Source organism: Colobus angolensis, unplaced genomic scaffold, assembly GCF_000951035.1.
Source record: "Colobus angolensis palliatus isolate OR3802 unplaced genomic scaffold, Cang.pa_1.0 Scaffold146, whole genome shotgun sequence".
Lineage (NCBI taxonomy): Eukaryota > Metazoa > Chordata > Mammalia > Primates > Cercopithecidae > Colobus > Colobus angolensis.
Genome location: NW_012114555.1, coordinates 2,165,471 through 2,184,055, shown reverse-complemented (window position 1 = coordinate 2,184,055; position 18,585 = coordinate 2,165,471). Strand labels below are relative to the sequence as shown.

Below are 18,585 nucleotides of genomic sequence, written 5' to 3'. Positions count from 1 at the left end.
AAAATATATAGTGTTCTTGTTTTAGTTTCTCTAAATCATGATACTTTAGGAGATATCTCTGTTGTTGACTAAATCCTTTTGTAATCCATGGCATGCTTGTCAGATGAAATGTTCTAAGTTTGGGATAAGATTACCTTTTGTTTTTACTGTGAAATTAAATAGGAGAATAACAGTTCCCAATTGTTTCTTTTTGTCATATGTGGTACAACAAGGAGGTATTGGCAGGTAAGTTTTCTATCTTTGTTATTGGCACAGATGCTTAAATCAGATGTCAAATTCATATTTAAGCCATTCCAAGATGTTTGGAGAAAGCATTTTGCATTATACTTTAGAGTGTCCTGATTATCCTTTGATCATTTCATTTGCTGATATTGTGGATGCTAAGATTTTTACTTTTTCACATCTACTAGGATAAAATCATTTATCATAAATAGAAAATAAGTAATTTATATAGAATTGCCTATATGATGTTCTTTTTAAAAAGATTATACGTACATATTAATAATTTGATTTTGAATGAATGTCAATACAAATGTCATAGAGGAAATACATATATTCTACACAGCAATTTCTGCTCGATTAAATGTAAGTTGATCCCGCTGTTTGTATGAGCAGGTTTTTGTTTGATAATGGTGTTGTGGTGTATATATGTTTAAGAGAGAAGATAAAGTTAAATAAGCATCTGTCAAGAAGATTTATCATGTGTTCCAAGAGCTAAAGTATAAAGACTTTATAAGATTTATTTATAAAGTTAGAATTTTAAATAACCCCAGAAACAATTTTAAGAGATTCCTGTGATTTCAAATGCATAATTAAATTTTTTTTAAATAGTAGACTTACAATTCCATTTTAATATAAAGTTAGTTATTAATTAAAAGTTAGAGAATACAAAAGTCTTTTTCTAAAAGTTTGTTTAGGTAGCTAATATGTAACCCTGTATCTAATTCTTAGTACTCAGTAAATTTTTGAATAGACAGGTATATCTCACTTTATTGTGCTTTATTATGTTTCACAGATATTATTATTTTTACAAATTGAAGGTTTGTGGCAGCCCTGCATTGAGCAAGTCTATCAGCACCATTTTTTTCAACAGCAGGAGCTTTTTTCATATTTCTGTGTCACATTTTGGTAATTCTTTACAATATTTCAAACTTTATTATTATATCTGATTTAGTAATCTGTGATTAGTGATCTTTGATGTTACTACTGTAATTATTTTGGAATGCCACAAACTACACCCTTAAGATGGCAAACTTGATAAATGTATGTATTCTGATTGTTCTACCAACTGGCCATTACCCATTTATCTCCCTTTCCTCAAGCCTTTTTAGACCCTGAGACACAACAATATTGAAATTAGGCCAATAATAACCCTACAGTGGCCTTGAAATGTTGAAGTAAAAGGAAGTTACATGTCTCTGACTTTAAATCAAAAGCAAGAGATGATTATGCTTAGTGAGGACGGCATGCCCAAAGCCAAGATAAGCCAAAAGCTAGGCCTCTTGCACCAAACAGCCAAGCTGTAAATGCAAAGGAAAAGTTTTTGAAGGAAATTAAAAGTGTTACTCTAGTGAACACATGAGTAGTAAGAAAGGAAAACAGCCTTGTTGCTGACATGGAGAAAATTTCAGTAGTCTGAATAGAAGATCAAACTAGTCATGACATCCCCCTAAACCAAAGCCAAATCCAGAGCAAGGCCCTAACTCTCTTCAACTTTATCAAGGCTGAGAGAGGAGAGGAAGCTGGAGAAGAATAATTAAAAGCTAGCAAAGGTTGGTTTATGTGATTTAAGGAAAAATGCCATCTCCATAACTTAAGAAGTGCAAGGTGAAGTAGCAAGTGTTGATGTAGCAGCTACAGCAAATTATCCCTGTCTAGCAAAGATCATTGATAAAGGTGGCTGCACTAAACAACAGATTTTTCAGTGTAGGTGAAACAGCTTTCCATTGGAAGAAAATGCCATCTAGAACTTTCATAGCTAGAGAGGAGAAGTCAGTGTTTGACTTCAAAGCTTCAAAGGATATGCTGACTCTGTTGTTAGGGGCTAATGCAGCTGGTACCTTTAGGTTGAAGCCAGTGCTTATTTACCATTTCAAAAATCCTTGGGCCCTTAAGAAATACGCTTAATCTACTCTGCCTGTGCTCTATAAATGGAACAAGAAAGCCTAGATGACAGCACATCTGTTAACAGCATGGTCTACCTAATATTGTAAACATATTGTTGAAGCCTTATTCAGAAAAACATTCCTTTCAAAATATTACTGCTCATTGACAATGCACATAGTCATCCAAAAGCTCCGATCCCGATGTACAAGGAGATAAATGTTGGTTTCATGCCTGCTAACACGACATCCATTCTGCAGCCCATGGGTAAGGGAGTCATTTTGACTTTTAAGTCTTATTTAAGAAATACATTTTGTAAGGCTATATAGTGTTATAGATAGTGATTCCTCTGATGGATCTGGAAAAAGTAAATTGAAAGCTTCTGGAAAGGATTCACCAATCTAAATGCCATTAAGATCATTTGGGATTCATGAGAGGAGGTCAAAATATCAACATGAAAAGGAGTTTGGAAGAAGTTGGTTCTAACCTTCATGGATAACCTTGAGGGGTTCAAGACTTCAGTGGAGGAAGTAATGGTCACTGTGGTGGAAAAAGCAAGATAATTGGAATTAGAAGTAGGGCCTCAATATGTGACTGAATTGCTTCAATCTCATCATAAAACTTAAATGAATGAAGAGTTGCCTCTTGAGGATAAACAAATAAAGTAATTTCTTGAGATAGACTCTACTCTTGGTGAAGCTACTGGACACATTGTTGAAATGACAACAAAGTGTTTACATTATTACTTAGTAAAACAACAGCAGGATTCAAGAGAATTGACTCCAATTTTGAAAGTTCTACTATGGGTAAAGTGCCAACAAACAGAGAAATATTTTGTGAAAGGAAGAGTCTATCAATTCAGCAAATTTTATTGTTGTCTTATTTTAAGAAACTGCCACAGCTGCCCCAGTGTTCAGCAGCCACCACCCTGGATCAGTCAGCAGCCATACACATTGAGGCAAGACCCTCTCCCAACAGCAAGATTACAGCCTGCTGAAGATTCAGATGGTCATTAGCACTTTTTTCAGCAATAAATTATTTTTAAATTATGGCATGTATATTTTTGGGCATATGCTGTTGTACTTAGTAGACTATAGTGTAGTGTAAACATAGCTTTTATACATGCTGAGAAACCAGAACATTTGTGTGATTTGCTTTATTATGATACTCACTTTATTGTGGTGATCTGGAACTGAACCTGCAATATCTCCAAGGTATGCCTATATAAATAAAATTAATTCTTCACTTATACAATAATACTAGTTTGCCAGTAACCTCTGTACTTCAGAAATACAGAGTGGGAATTATCAGTTCCTAAATGGTGGTCTGAGAGAAGCTCCACAGAACCATCCTCAGCAGGAAACCATAATTAGTGAAAACTATTTTTTTTTAAAGTATTTAAAGTCTCTGGTAATTATCCTAAGGTTACATGAAAAGTCAGCAAACAAGAAAACATTTATTTGAGAAAAGCTACTAAATCTCGGTAAAAATAATTTGTGGCCCTTGAGTCATGACCTGCTTTTTGCCTCCCCGCAACCCCAGATTAGCATAACAGAAGCTTCAGTTCAGCCATGTGTGGCCAGGAAGATGGGGCTCTGTTTCCCTCCAGCTTCTAGTCAAGGGCTACAGTATCTCCATAGGAGGGGCAGATGGCCAGTATTTCTTATATCCCTCAGCTCCATGTTGCAGATGCTAAATTCTAGAGAGTACTATCAAGAAGTTGTCAGATTCCTTCCCATAGGGCAGAGATCTGGTCCAAAAGCTCTCACTCCACTCAGCAGGCCAAAAATACTAGGGCCTCAACTGCTTTCACCTCATTTTGTTTGTAGAGGGGAGAGAGGTTCCACATCAGAAAGACAAGCTGAGAAGACCAGAGGCTACCACCCTCACCAGTGTCTTTCTCACAAAGCAAAAGTGTCACTCCAAGAGAAGTAGGCCACTATCCCCAACCTGGCTCCAGGGCAATGACTCAGAGATTTTGACCAGAATGGGAGACAGCCTTAGCAACAGTAGCTCTGAAGCGCTCCTCAAAGAACTAACTTTATATGGAGTACGGGAAAGTTCCAACGTAATGGGGCTCTGAACAATGAAGATTTTAATGGCAAACACTTAAGAATTAAGAGTAACAAGCTAAAAGCATAGCAGCTGGTTTACCAGAGAAAGCCAGACACAGAGATAGCTAGGAGGAGTCCTGATGGGATAGGACAAACCTCAAAGACTGGCCTCAAAAATGACCTCACAAAGGACCCTACATTTAATTGAATCAGACTGTGGTACAATTTATGCATGAGGACATTGTCAAAAACAGTAGAATAATCAGCTGGCAATTAGAGGAAACTAATATCTGGCTGTAATATCAAGAAAGACAGAAAGCTTAACACAGAGATCAGGGGAAGAGACCAAGAGCCCTGCTAAGTTAGCTGGGCTTAGTGGTGCGTGCCTGTAGTTCCAGATACTCAGGAAGCTGAGGCTGGAGAATTGCTTGAACCCAGGAGGTAGAGGTTGCAGTGAGCCAAGATCGCACCACTGCACTCCAGCCTGGGTGACAGAGCAAGACTGTCTCAAAAAAAAAAAGAAGAACCCTGCTAAAGCCAGTGTCACTGAAGGATGATTGTATGTATGCTCAAGGCTGCATACTCTGAGGTACATCAGAAGCTTCATACTTTGGGAGAAACAGACTTAAATGAAATATTTCAACCAAGTCACTAAACAAATAAGCAAATAATAATCATGAACTCCAGCTGCTTGTAAGATGGCCTAGATGTTGTACTTAACCAACCAAAACTTCAAAGCAGCCATTATAAATATATTCAAAGAACTAAAGGAAGCTATGCTTAAAGAAGTAAAGTAAGGCCAGATGCTATGGCTCACACCTGTAATCATAGCATTTTGGGAAGCTGAGGCAGGACAATCACTTGAGCCCAGGAATTTGGGACCAGCCTAGGCAACATGGCAAAACCCTGTCTCTACAAAATAGAAAAAAAGTTAGCTGGGTGTAGTGGCATGTGCCTGTTGTCCCAGCTACTCAGGAGGCTGAGATGCGAGGATCACTTTTGCCTGGGAGGTCAAGGCTGCAGTGAGCTGTGTTTATGCCACTACACTCCAGCCTAGATGACAGGTGAGACCTGGTCTAAAAAAAGAAAAAAAAAAAGGTAAAGTAAGGTGTGATGACAATGTCTCCTCTAATACAGAAGATTTTAAAGAGATAGAAATTACGTTTTTAAAGTACCAAACCGAAATTCTGGAGTTGAAAAGTACAATAATTGAAATGAAAATTTTATTGGAAGGACTCAAAAGTATATTTGAAAAAGCAGAGAAGAATCAGTGAACTTGGAAGACATCAAGAGAAATTATGTCATTCAAAGAACAAAGAAAATAACAAACAGAGCCTCAGAGAAGTTTAGGACAACATGCTCACCAACAAATTTATAACAGGAGTATCAGAAGGAGAGGAGAGAGAGAAAGGAGCAGATGTATTTGAAGAAAGAATGGCTGAAAATGTCTCAAATTTGATGAAAAACATTAATCTACACATCTAAGAAACTTAACAAACTCAAAATAGGATAACCACAGATATCCATACCCAGACATATCATAGTCAAACTGTCAAAAGCCAAAGGCAATGAAAGAATCTCAAAAGTGCTGAAATAAATATTTTTTTTCTTTTATTTAACTCATGTTTCAGTAGTTCTGTCCTCAAATATGTTTGCGGCCTTAGGCAGTTCACCAGAACTCCATGGGCCTTCATATTCTTATCATTTAGCTGAGAGTTTAGACTAAACTGTCTTTATGCAGATCTCAGAGGCACAAAAAAAGTTTATGTGATTTGCCATAAAAGAAATGATTAAATTTTTCCGTAAAAGTATTGATTACAGATTGTTTATTCTTTTTAAATGTGGATTTTAAAATTCTTTTATCTCAAGAGTTATTAGTTCCTGGAATGTTATCTGTTGAAAGTTTTATAATTTGTTATGCAGGAAAATTCTACTGGTTTTGTCCTAAAGAAAGAATAGCTTTATTGTCTTTAATCTGTGGGTATTTTATTACGTTTCTTTACTATTACTAAAAACTAAATCAACCTTCCTATTTATCTCTCTTGCTGAATGCTGGCCACCCCACCTTTAATCCATGTTCTACAGTAAAGTCAGAGTGGTCTTTTAAAAACACCAATCAATTCATGTCACTTGTTTGATTAAAACCAAAAGACCCAGATTTTTCACAAGAGTCTACATGACCCTGCGTTACCTGGCCCACCTCTCCAGATGGATTGTTCACTTCTCTGCCTGACACTCTGGCATTCTATATTCCAACCATCCTGATCTTTAACATCTTTAACTTCTTAAGTTCACTATACTCCTTTCTACCTCAGGGCCATAAGACCTGCAGTTTCTTTTATAAGCAAGACTGTTATCCTCCCCTCTTCACCCAGTAAACTCCTATTTTTACTTCATTTCTCAATTTTGGACTTAACAGACAAAAACTTCAAAGCAGTCATTATAAATATATTCAGAGAGCCAAAGGAAACCATGCTTAAAGAAATAATCATTTACTCAGATACACCTTCCCTGACTAACCCCTCACTCACCTGCACAAGCACACACAAAGTCATGGCTCTCTAATATGTGCTTTTAAATGACTATATAGTACTTTCCATACTTTTTGTTTATAGTACTTATCATAGTTTATTTGATTATTTTATAATTGTCTCTCCCAGGTAAATTCTTAAGTGTTTTGGTCCTTATTGTTAATTCCAATGCCTAGTATACTGTAGATACTGAGTAAAAATTTTCCTTAACATCATGTACTTGTTTTCATTGATGGGGTTATCTTTTTCATTATTGAGAAGGAAGCTTTCTTCTTTTATCTTAAAGCTTAATATTAGTAATTTATAGGCTAATGGATATTTTACCGTCATTTTATGGGGCTCTAGATTTCCTTAGATTTTAGTATAGTTGTAATGAATCCTTTTTTATGAACTGACTCATAAACAGATTAGTTAATGTCACACAAAGATATAAAACAAATAAAACCACATAAACTAAATATCTACCACTTGGCAAGAAGTTAACCAATTCGCTAAAAGTTTTTGGTCCTTCTTATGCCATTTTGATCCAGAACATGAAACCGTTGTGACACCAAACATGTGAACACATAAATTATAATATCAGCCAAAGACCAATAATGGCATGACTCATAGTAATCTGTGACTATTCTACTTCAGTGTGTGGGTAGAGAGAGTGTACATTTGACAAGTTAGTCCCATTTGGTCACCAGAGATAAGAGGATTGCCATTTTTAAGTTACAACTACAAAGCCTCTTTGGTGGTGGTAAAAAGGGGCTTGACAGGTAACAAATCTGCCTCATTTGGTAAACAGAATCAGTGAGGGTATCTGTTTTAAATGAGAGCAGTAACAAGTTCTCCAAATAATGCCAGAACTAACCCTTAAGGGAGCATTCATTTTTATCTTTTCCACATGTAAGTGACTTATATGTGAGAAAACTTCTAAGAAAACTTGTAAGTAACTGAACTCATAAGTGGATGCATATTTTGAGAAAAAGCAGAATGAGCATCAGTAAATATTTATTGATCCACCTCTGATGAAACCTGTGTTGGTGGGGACATCTGAGAGTGTTGATGAATCCCAGTGACTCTGATAGAAAAAAAATACTGATCCTTATACTGTGTGTAAATGATACCACCTTTGATGGGCTTACATTCTAGTTACGGGGGCAGGACATGAACATACAAAATATTCTGAAGTTGTTTTAAAGTGTTTATGTAAAGCATTAGGTGCTAAATCAGTATCACAAACAGTAAGTACTATAAGAGTATGCTTTAACCTTTATTTTCCATTTCTATTAATATTTTAGTCCAAATTGTATTGTTTTTAGATTTTACATAATTTTTTCTGTCATAGGTCTCATGACTTCTCCTGCTTTTAGTACTTTGGAAATGATTAAATAAGCCTCTTTTAAATGCTGTAATAAGAACACTTATCACAAGGTCTATCCTCTTAATACCTTTTTAAGTGTACAGTATAGTATTTACTATAGGCACAGTGCTGTACAGCAGATCTTTAGAATTCAGTCATCTCCTATGACAGAAACATAATACTGATTGAATAGCAGCTCCATATTCCCCCTGCCCCCTAGGCCCAGCAGCCACCATTCAATTGCTGCTATACGTTTGACTGTTTTAGATACCTCATATAGTAGAATCATGTAGTATTTGTTCTTCTGTGACTGCCTTATTTCATTTAATATAATGTTCTCCAGGATCATGTTGCCTCATGTAACTCATTTTCTTCTTTATATTGACTGAATAATATTCCATTGTATTGTATGTACTACATTTTCTTTATCCATTCATCTGTCTAAATAAGCTTTAATGTGGATCTCTATCCCCATAACATAAATAGATGGATGATTACAACATCTAAGCATCTCTCTTTGGGAATTATGTAAAAATAAATTTTCCTTATATGGATAATTACTAAGAAAACACTTTCATGGTGATACTTTTTAATTTTTCATTTTACAATTAGTCTGAATTATTAGAAATTTATTTTAACTAATAAAAACGTATGTAATTTTATGCATTGTAAATATTCTGTTTTCAGAAATTGAGTTCTGTTTTTTCCTCTCAGAAAAAATTGTGTGTGTGTGTAATAAGAGAAGAAAGCCTGTTCTTATAATTAATTACAGGCATTCCTTTAGCAGAGCTGCGTAGCAACTCTTGCTGTATAGGAAAATCGCCAGTGTATAGCAAATTTAGTGTTCCTGGCCATGTTCTTGGTCATAGCCCATTTATTGGATTTTGTAACTACACTGCAAAATTAGATGTCATGTGGTGTTGCTGTGTTTACATACAGATGAGAAAATATTCAGTAATCCTTCTTTAAAGAAAATCTGGGCCTATGTTACAAGCATATGCAGGCACTTGTTCCCAAGTACCTCATGTTAATGTTACCTAATTTTTTTTTTTTTTTTTTTGAGACGGAGTCTCGCTCTGTGCCCAGGCTGGAGTGCAGTGGCCGCGATCTCCACTGACTGCAAGCTCCGCCCCCCGGTTCACGCCATTCTCCTGCCTCAGCCTCCCGGGTAGCTGGAACTACAGGCGCCCGCCACCGTGCCCGGCTAATTTTTTGTATTTTTAGTAGAGACGGGGTTTCACAGTGTTAGCCAGGATGATCTCGATCTCCTGACCTCGTGATCCGCCCGTCTCGGCTTCCCAAAGTGCTGGGATTACAGGCATGAGCCACCGCGCCCGGCCTGTTACCTAAATTTTATAGGCAACAATGCTGAATATTATAGAAATAATGTTTTTAGTAATAAGCCAACCCTTTAGTATTCCAGTGTTAAGTTAGTTTTTATTTTGCATGAAATTCTTAAAGTACCCACTTTTAAGTGTTGTAAGTTTTAAATTATGTCAGAGTTTCAAAATGTATTCAAACAGAAGACAATTCTTATTTAATGGAAGTAAAGTGAATAGTTTGACAATACCATTTTCAGACTCCAATACTGAATGGAATTTTCACAAACTACGTGAGTTAACATATTGTCCAAAGTATATAAAATATTCATAGGAAGGAATTCATGTATAGTAAAAGGGAAGACATGAAGATTTACTCTTTCTGTTATATGACAAATCTTCCATCATGTGCTTGGTTTATCTGGCATATACTTAGTAGTAGTCCTGAGATACTGAAGTGTGACATAGTTATAAATATTTTAACGCTATTGAATGGAATTAAAAAGGTCCGGATGCATCAGATATTCTTTGTTCATGTATCTAGTTAGATTATTTAGTGTATGTTCTGATATAGGCACTGTGTTAACTGCTAGCAAAAGAAGATATTTATTAAGCTCACAACTTAGCGAAAAATGAAGAGAAAGACAAATTCATAGTTATAATTTGATAAATCCACCAATAGAAATATATATAAATTCTATGCAAATATAGATAAAGGGAAAATAAATTCTGGGAGTGGTGCAGAACTCAGTGATGGCTTCAGAATAGAAATATAATATTATAAGAAATGAATTTTATTTCAAGTTTTTGAGGAACTACCATACTGTTTTCCATAGTGACTATACCATTTTATATTCCAGCAATAGTGTACAAAGGTTCTAGTTACTCCACATCATCGCCAACATGTTACTTTCTCTTTTTTTGATAGTAGCCATCCTGATAGGCATGAAATTATGTTATCTTATTATAGTTTTCATTAAATTTCCCTAATGATTAATGATATTGAGCATCTTTTCTTGTGCTCATTAGCCATTTTATGTCTACTCAGGAAAAAAATGTCTATTCAAGTCCTTTGCCCATTTTTGGATCAACTTAGTTTTTGTTGTTGTTGTTATTGTTGAGTCTTAAGAGATCTGTAAATATTCTGGTTGTTAATTTCTTATTGAAAATGTGATTTGTAAATATTTTCTCCCATTTGTGAGTTGACTTTTTACTCTATTGATAGTGTCTTTTGATGCACAAAATTTTAAAATTTTCATGAAGTCTAGTTTGCCTATTTTTGTTGTTATCACCTGTGCCTTTGGTATCATATCCAAGAGATCACCAAATCCAATGTTGTGAAGATTTTGCACTATGTTTTCTTCTATGAGTTTTATAGTTTTAGAACTTGCATTTAGGTCTTTAATCCATTTTGACTTAATTTTTGGATATGGTGTTAGATAAAGGTCCAACTTCATTCTTTTGCATATAGATATCCAGTTTTCCTAGCATCATTTGTTGGAAGACTGCACTTTCTCTCATTCAATGGTAATGGGAGAAAAGACTAGCACAAACCCTTGTTGTAAATCATTTGACCATATATTCAAGGTTTTATTTCTAGTTCTGTTCTATTCTGTTTGTACATCTGTCTTTATGCCAGTAGCACACTGTTTTGATTATTAAAACTTTCTAGTAAGTTTTTAAATCTGGAAGAAGTAGGAATCTTTCAGATATGTTCTTCTTTTTTCAAGATTGTTTTGGCTATTTGGGTTTCTTGAGATTTCATCTACATTTTAGGATGGGTTTTTCTATTTTTGCAAAACATATCACTGGGATTTTGATAGGGATTGCATTGAGCTTGTAGATCACTTTAGGTAGTATTGCCTTAACAGTGTTAAGTCTTCCAATTCTTGAAGATGAAATACCTTTTCATTTATGTCTTTCTTAGTTTCTTTCAGCATTGTTTTATAGTATACAAGTCCTCCATGGTGAAGTTAATTCCTAAGTAGTTTATTCTTTTTTTTTTTTTTTTTTTGAGACGGAGTCTTGCTCTGTTGCCCAGGCTGGAGTTCAGTGGCACGATCTCAGCTCACTGCAAGCTCCGTCTCCAGGATTCACGCCATTCTCCTGCCTCAGCCTTCCAAGTAGCTGGGACTACAGGCACCCACCACCATGCCCAGCTAATTTTTTGTACTTTTAGTAAAGACGGGGTTTTGCTGTGTTAGCCAGGATAGTCTCGATCTCCTGACCTTGTGATCCGCCTACCTCAGCCTCCCAAAGTACTAGGATTACAGGCGTAAGCCACTGCGCCCGGCCCAGTAGTTTATTCTTTTTAATGTTATTGTATGTGAAATTTTTTTTTTCAGATTGTTCATTGTTAGTGTATAGAAATGCAACTGATTTTTTTGTGTTGACTTTGTACCTTGCTACTTTATGGAATTTATTTATTAGTTCCAGCAGTCTTTTGTGGGAGTTTTAGGATTTTCTACATATAGGATCATATCACCTGTGAACAGAGATAATTGTACTTCTTCCTTTATAACTTGGATTTCTTTTATTTTTTTCTTGCCTAATTACTTTGGCTAGAATTTCTGGTATGTTGGATAAAAGTAGCCAAAGCAGGCATCCTTACCTTGTTTCTGATTTTAGATGAAAAGCTTTCAGTCATCCACCATGGAGTATGAAGTTCACTGTAGCATTTTCGTATACAACTTTTATTATGTTGAGGAATGTTGAATATTTTTATCATGAAAGGGTTAGGATTTTGTCAAATACTTTTTTTACATCAATTGAGATGATCATGTGACTTTTTTCACTTCATTCTGTTAGTATAGTGTATTACAGTGATCCATTGTTATATGTTGAACCATTCCAAGAATAAATCACACTAAGTCATTGTGTATAATTCTCTTAATATTCTGCTGAATTTGGTTTGCTAGTATTTTGTCAATTATTTTCCCATTGACTTTTCTAAGGGATATTGGTCTGTGGTTTTATTTTCTTGTAGTGTCTTTGGTGTTGGTATCAAGGTAATGCTGGCCTCATAGAATGAATTAATAAGTGTTTTCTACTTTTTAATTGTGCAGGAGAGTTTTTGTTTTGTTTTGTTTGTTTGTTTGAAAGACAGGATCTCCCTATGTTGCCCAGGCTGGAGTGCAGTGACTATTCACAGGCTTGATCATAGTGTGTGCACTGTACCCTTGGACTTCTGGCCTCAAGCAGTTCTCCTGCCTCAACTCTCTGAGTAACTGGGACTATCGTTGCACATCACCATGCCCGGCTCAATTTTTTGAAAAGTTTGAGAAACAGTGGTGTTAGTTCTTTAAATGTCTGGTAGCATTCACCAGTGAAGCCATCAGGACCAAGGCTTTTCTTTGTCAGAGTTTTGATTATTGATTAATATTTTTACTAGTTACAGGTCTGTTCAGATTTTCTATTTTTTTGTGATTTTGTCTTGGTTGATTTTGTGTTTCTAGAAATATGTTCATTTTATCTAGGTTATGCAATTTGTTGGTGTACAATTGGTCATTGTACTCTTATAATCCTTTTTATTTCTGTAGAGTTAGTAGTAATGTTTGCAGTTTCATTTCTTATTGTAATAATTTGAGTATTCTCTTTTCTTAGTCCATCTAGCTCAAGGTTTTTTAATTTTGTTGATCTTTTTGAAAAGCCAACTTTTGGTTTCAGTTATTATCTCTATTGTTTTCCTATTCTCTATTTCATTTATCTCTGCTCTACTTTTTATTATTTATTTTCTTTCTTCTGCTAGCTTCCAGCCTAGTTTGCCCATTTTTTCCTGTTCCTGAAGTTGCAAAGTTAGCTGTTGATTTGAAACCTTTCTTGTTTTTTAATCTAAGCCTCTGTAGCTATAAATTTTCCACTTAACATCACTCTCACTGAGTCCCGTAAGTTTTGATATGTCATGGTTTTGTCATTTGTCTCTAAGTATTTCTAATTTCTCTTATAATTTCTTCTTTAATCCATTGGCTGTTTAAGACTGTGTTGTTTAGTTTCCATAAATTTGTGAATTTTCCAGTTTTCCTTCTGTTACTGATTTCTACCTCCATCTCTGTGGCCAGAGAAGCTACTTTGTATCATCTCTATTTTTAAAAAATCTATTCAAACTTAATTTGTGACCTAATATATGATCTATCTGGAAAATGTCCCATGTGCATTTACGTAGAATGTGTATACCGTAGTTCTTGGGTAAAGTGTTCAGTATATTGTTAGATCTAGTTGGTTTATCATGTAAATCCTTTGTTTCCTTATTTCCTGTCTAGTGGTTCTATCTATCATTGAGAATAGGGTATTGAAGTCTACTGTTATTCTAGAATTGTCTATATCTCCCTTCATTTTTTGTCAGTTTTTGCCTCATACATTTTCAAGTCTGTTATAGGTACATAAATGTTTATAGCTGTTATATCTTCTTGCTGTATTGAAACTTTTATTAATATATAATGACTTTTTGTCTCCCATAACCTTTTTTATTTAAAGTCTATTTTGTGTGATATAAGTATAGTCACCTTGCTCTCTTTTGGTTACTATTTGCATGGAGTATCTTTTTCCATCCTTTAATTTTTAATATATTTATGTCTTTAGATCTAAAATGAATCTCTTATAGAGCACATGTAGTTTTTATCTTTTTAAATTTATTCTGCCAACCTGTCTTTTGATTGGAGAATTTAATATATTTACATTTAAAGTAATTACTGATGAGATATTTCTCTCATTTTTCTATTTGTTTTCTATATGTCTTATAGCTTTTATGCCTCTCATTTTCTGTATTACTGTCTTCTTTTGGGTTTAGTTGGGTTTGTGTGTGTGTGTGTGTGTGTGTAGTGAAATGTTTACATTTCTTTCTCATTTTCTCTTTGTATATAAAATACAAAATTTTATATATTTTGTATATACTCTATAGCTATTTTCTTTGTGGTTCCCATGGAGATTATATTTAACAACCTAAAATTATAACACTCTAGTTTAAATTAGTACTAATTTAACTTCAGTAACATACAAATTTTGTATTACTTTACAGCTCTATCCTCACGCCTTTCAGTTGATGACATCACAATGTTACATCTGTGTACAGTGCATACACAAACCCGGAAATCAGAAATTCTTTTAAATGCACTGATTTCTTAAATTATGTAGAAAACAAAATGTGGAGTTGCAATCCAAAGTTATAATAATACTGATTTTTAAACAGTGACTTTTCAAATGTATGAGTTTCTTAAATCATATAGAAAACAAAAAGTGGAGTTACAAACTTTTGTTACAATAGTATTATCTTTATAATTGCCCATGTGTTTTTTTTAATATCTTTATTTCTTCACTCAGATTCTAGTTACTTCTTATATCCTTTCATTTTACTCTGCAGGACTCCTGTGAACATTTCTTGAAGGTCAGGTCTCAGCTTTCATTTATGTGAGAGAGTCTGAATATCTCTCTCACTTTTGAAGGACAGTTTGCTGGATATGGGATTCTTGATTAATGGCGTTTTTCTTTTTCCACACTGAATATGTCAGCCCTTTGTGTGTGGTCCTCAAGTTTCTGATGAGAAATCTTCTAATAATTGTATAGAGGATCCCTTATATTTAATGAGTTACTACTCTCTTGCAGCTTTCAAAGTTCTCTCTTTGCCTTTGACTTTCAACAGTTTGATTATAATGTGTCGCTTCTTGGATGTTTATATTCATGTCTTTCATCAAATTTCAGAAGTTTTCAGCCATTATTTGTTCAAATATTCTCTCTACCCCTTCCTCAATTTCTCTTATCTTTCTGAGACTCCTACCATGCATATCGGTTGGCTTGGTGGTGTCCCATAAGTTCCTATGGCTCTGTTAACTTCAATTTTTTTTTCTTTCTGTTTCACAGACTCAATTATTTTCATTTCCCTGTCTTCAAGTTTGCTGATTCTTTCTTCTGCCTGCTCAAATCTGTCTTTGAATCCCTCTACTGAGTTTTTATTTTACTATTATACTTTCCAGCTCCATAATGTCCTTTTGGTTTCTTTTTTGGTTTGCTATTTCTTTATTGATGTTTCCATTTTGCTGATATATTTTTTCTTGATTTTATCCACATTTATTTAGTTTTTTGAGAATCTATGGACAGTTGTTTTAAGTCTTTCTATAGTAGATCTGCCATCAGGTCTTTTTCAAGGACAGTTGTCAAATTTTTTTTTTTTTTTGGCCCTTTAAATGGGCCGTATGTTTCAAGTTCTTTGTATTATTTGTGATTTTGTTGTTGTTGTTGTTGAAAATGGGACATATAAATCTAATAATGTGGAATATCTGGAAATCAGATTCTTTTTCTTCCCTGAGTTTTTGTTGTTGTTTTTATTGTTTTAGTTTTAGTTTTTTTGAATGTTGTTTGTTCTCCTTCTGCCCAGGATCAGCCTGAGGTATAAATCTAACATCTTCTTGGGTCTTTTCTTAGCCTTCTCTTTTCCTTGAGCATATGTGGTCACTTTCTAATTTCCCTTATATACACAGTTGTTTTTGAATAACCTAGTCTTTAACATCTGGCTCCCAAAGGGAATAAAAGAGAAAATAAAGAGGGGGGAGAGCATTGTTCCTTTAAATCTTCTGAAAATTACTTCAACCAGAGGGAAAGGGGCTTGCAACAATCAAGGGAGGTTCAAAAACAGTGTTTCCTTCTTTTGATCTTCACCCTCACTTCTTTGTTTACACCTCTCTGTTCAGAAGAAGCAATCAGAGTACAGATACCAAATATTTGGAGGATGGGGTACTTTTCTCCCTTTCTGGGTCTTTCAAGCTGCTTGTAAGCTGCTCCTGGGACTCATGAATTCCTGCCTGTCAAGGGGATTGGAGTGGGGGATGCATATATGTGACTATGCTAGAAGCTGACATTGATCAAAATTAACTGCAATTTACCATCCAAGCTATCTCCTAAAAGTTGAAAGACTTCAGTAGACTCCAGAGTTCTAAAATAATTACGTCAGACAGTTGCTGCCAGTGCAATTTTTGTCTAGGTGGGAAGACAGATTCTTGGTGCTTCCTACTGCACCATCTTCCCGGAATCCACTTTATAGATGATTCTTACAACAACCCTGGGAGGTAGTTTTATTCCCCTTTTATAGATGAAGAAGCAGAGGCTTAGATCCCAAGTCCATCCAGCTGTCAGGACTCCAAGCCAGGGGTGTCCATTTTCAAAGCTAGTAAGCCACATTGCCCTTTATTTTTTGAAAATTTGTATCAGGGCAGAGTGTTTTAAAAAGTGATTCTTGAAAATCTATCATTTGAAAATTTCTAAATTTGATTGGATAAAAATGTAAGAACATCACAAATGAAAAAGTTGTATAATAGTTTTACATTAAAGTGATTGCCCAATTCATATGTCATTTCTTATGTGCTTTTTATTATAAAAATAATTTATTTCTCAGAAACATTTACCATAAATATATTTTCCAGAAATAAAACAAAGCTTTAGGACAAAGTAAATCTTTTGTGGCTATCTGTAGACATTTAGGTATAACTCTGCCATATTAGCATAGTTCAGACTTACACATTCAGTTTCTTATAACTCTTCTAAATGAAGTAAATTACTATCATGTGTAGCTTCATCCTCATAAAGTTTTAATTTTTACTTAATTAGTAATTAATCCAGGTTAGATTTTCTAGTTAATTTGATTGAAATTGTCATCTTCATATAATCATACAATTTTCTAGCAGATTTATAACTGAACGGTCATTTCCATACAGATACAAAAATTAGAATCTCAGAAGTTAAAGCAACTCAGATTAGAATAAGAGTTGACAGCTCTTTGCTTGTATCCCAGGGTTGCACACCAGTACGTACTGTCTAACATACCACTTCTGGCATTATCACCTTACAGTTGCCAATATTTTCTTTAGAACAGTCTCAGATATCTTGTCTTCTCTAGGGCAACAGGGACTCTAGGGAGATATATTAATCATAGAGCTTCTTCTAAAATTACTGTGCTTCTACGAGTCTGCTAAACTAAGGGAAAGTTAATACAAATGTTTCTTTAGGAATTGTTTTTCCTCTAGGCAATAGTAGAAAGTTGTTTGTAAGTATATTTTCTTGTTGTATTATTTTACCCTAATAATATATGTTTATTGTAGTATTTGTTGATTGGTTCTATTAGTTTATTATTGCTGCCATAAATTTAGTTGAATTTGAAATGGGTTTCACTGGGCTTGAATCAAGGCATTGGCAGGGCTCTGTTGCTTGTGGATGCTCCAGAGGAGAATCTGGGTTTTTCATGCCCTTTCTAGAACCTAGAGTGCACCTGTATTCCTTGACTTGTGGCCCCTTCCTCTGTCTTCAAGGCCAGCAGAGAGCATCATCACATCTCTTTCTGATTTTGACCTTGCTACTTCTCTCTTTCATGTATAAGAATCCTTGGTTACATGGGGCCCAACCAGACAATCCTAAATAATCTCCCCATTTAAAGATCTTCTATTTAATCACATCTGCATAATCCCATTTGTCACATAAGTCACATTTTGTGTGACTGTACCAGAATACCTGAGGCTAGGTAATTTATAAAGAAAAGAGGCTTATTTGGCACATGATCCTGGTGGCTGGAAAGTCTAAGATTGGACAGCCTATCTAGTGAAAGTCTTATGCTGCTTGTACTCATGGCACAAAATGGAAGGGTAAGCAGGTATATACAAAGAGACCAAACATGAGAAGGAGCAACCTGCTTTCACGGCAACTAGTCCGGTCCCACAGAGATACTTTAAGCTATTCATAAAGGATCTGCCCACATGACCCAGACACCTCCCACCAGGCCCATCTCCCAGCACTACCACATTGGGAATCAAATTTTAACAGGAGTTTTCACAGGGACAAACCATATCCAAACTGGTAGCACACAAATTTCAGGGATTAGGATGTGTACATCTTTGGGGGCCATTATGCTACCTACCACAGTGGTATGTGAAAGTTTGGCAGGAGAAGAGATTAGTATTTATAAATTTAGAATTTTTAGAGCCCAATGGTTTTTCTTAATTATTGGAAAATATTTATTATATTAATAGGTCAAAAAATAAAATTCACGTTTATCTTAATAGATGCCAAAAATTTATGTGAGACCGTGTTTGATAATATCAATTTAAAAAAAATTTAATTGTAGTAAAACAAATCACCACATAAAATTGTCGACAACCATTTCTAAGGGTACAGTTTAGCACTATTGGGTATATTCACATTGTTATGCAACTTAATATTCTTTTTTTTTTTTTTTTTTTTTGAGACGGAGTCTC

At 34.8% G+C, this 18,585-nt stretch overlaps 1 protein-coding gene across 2 annotated transcripts in view; it reads left to right on the top strand.

The window, feature by feature from the left end:
• The window catches only part of TBC1D19 (TBC1 domain family, member 19), a 171,520-nt gene that overhangs the window by 112,157 nt on the left and 40,778 nt on the right, over positions 1–18,585 (top strand). The gene's annotated exons all lie outside the window — the stretch shown is intronic.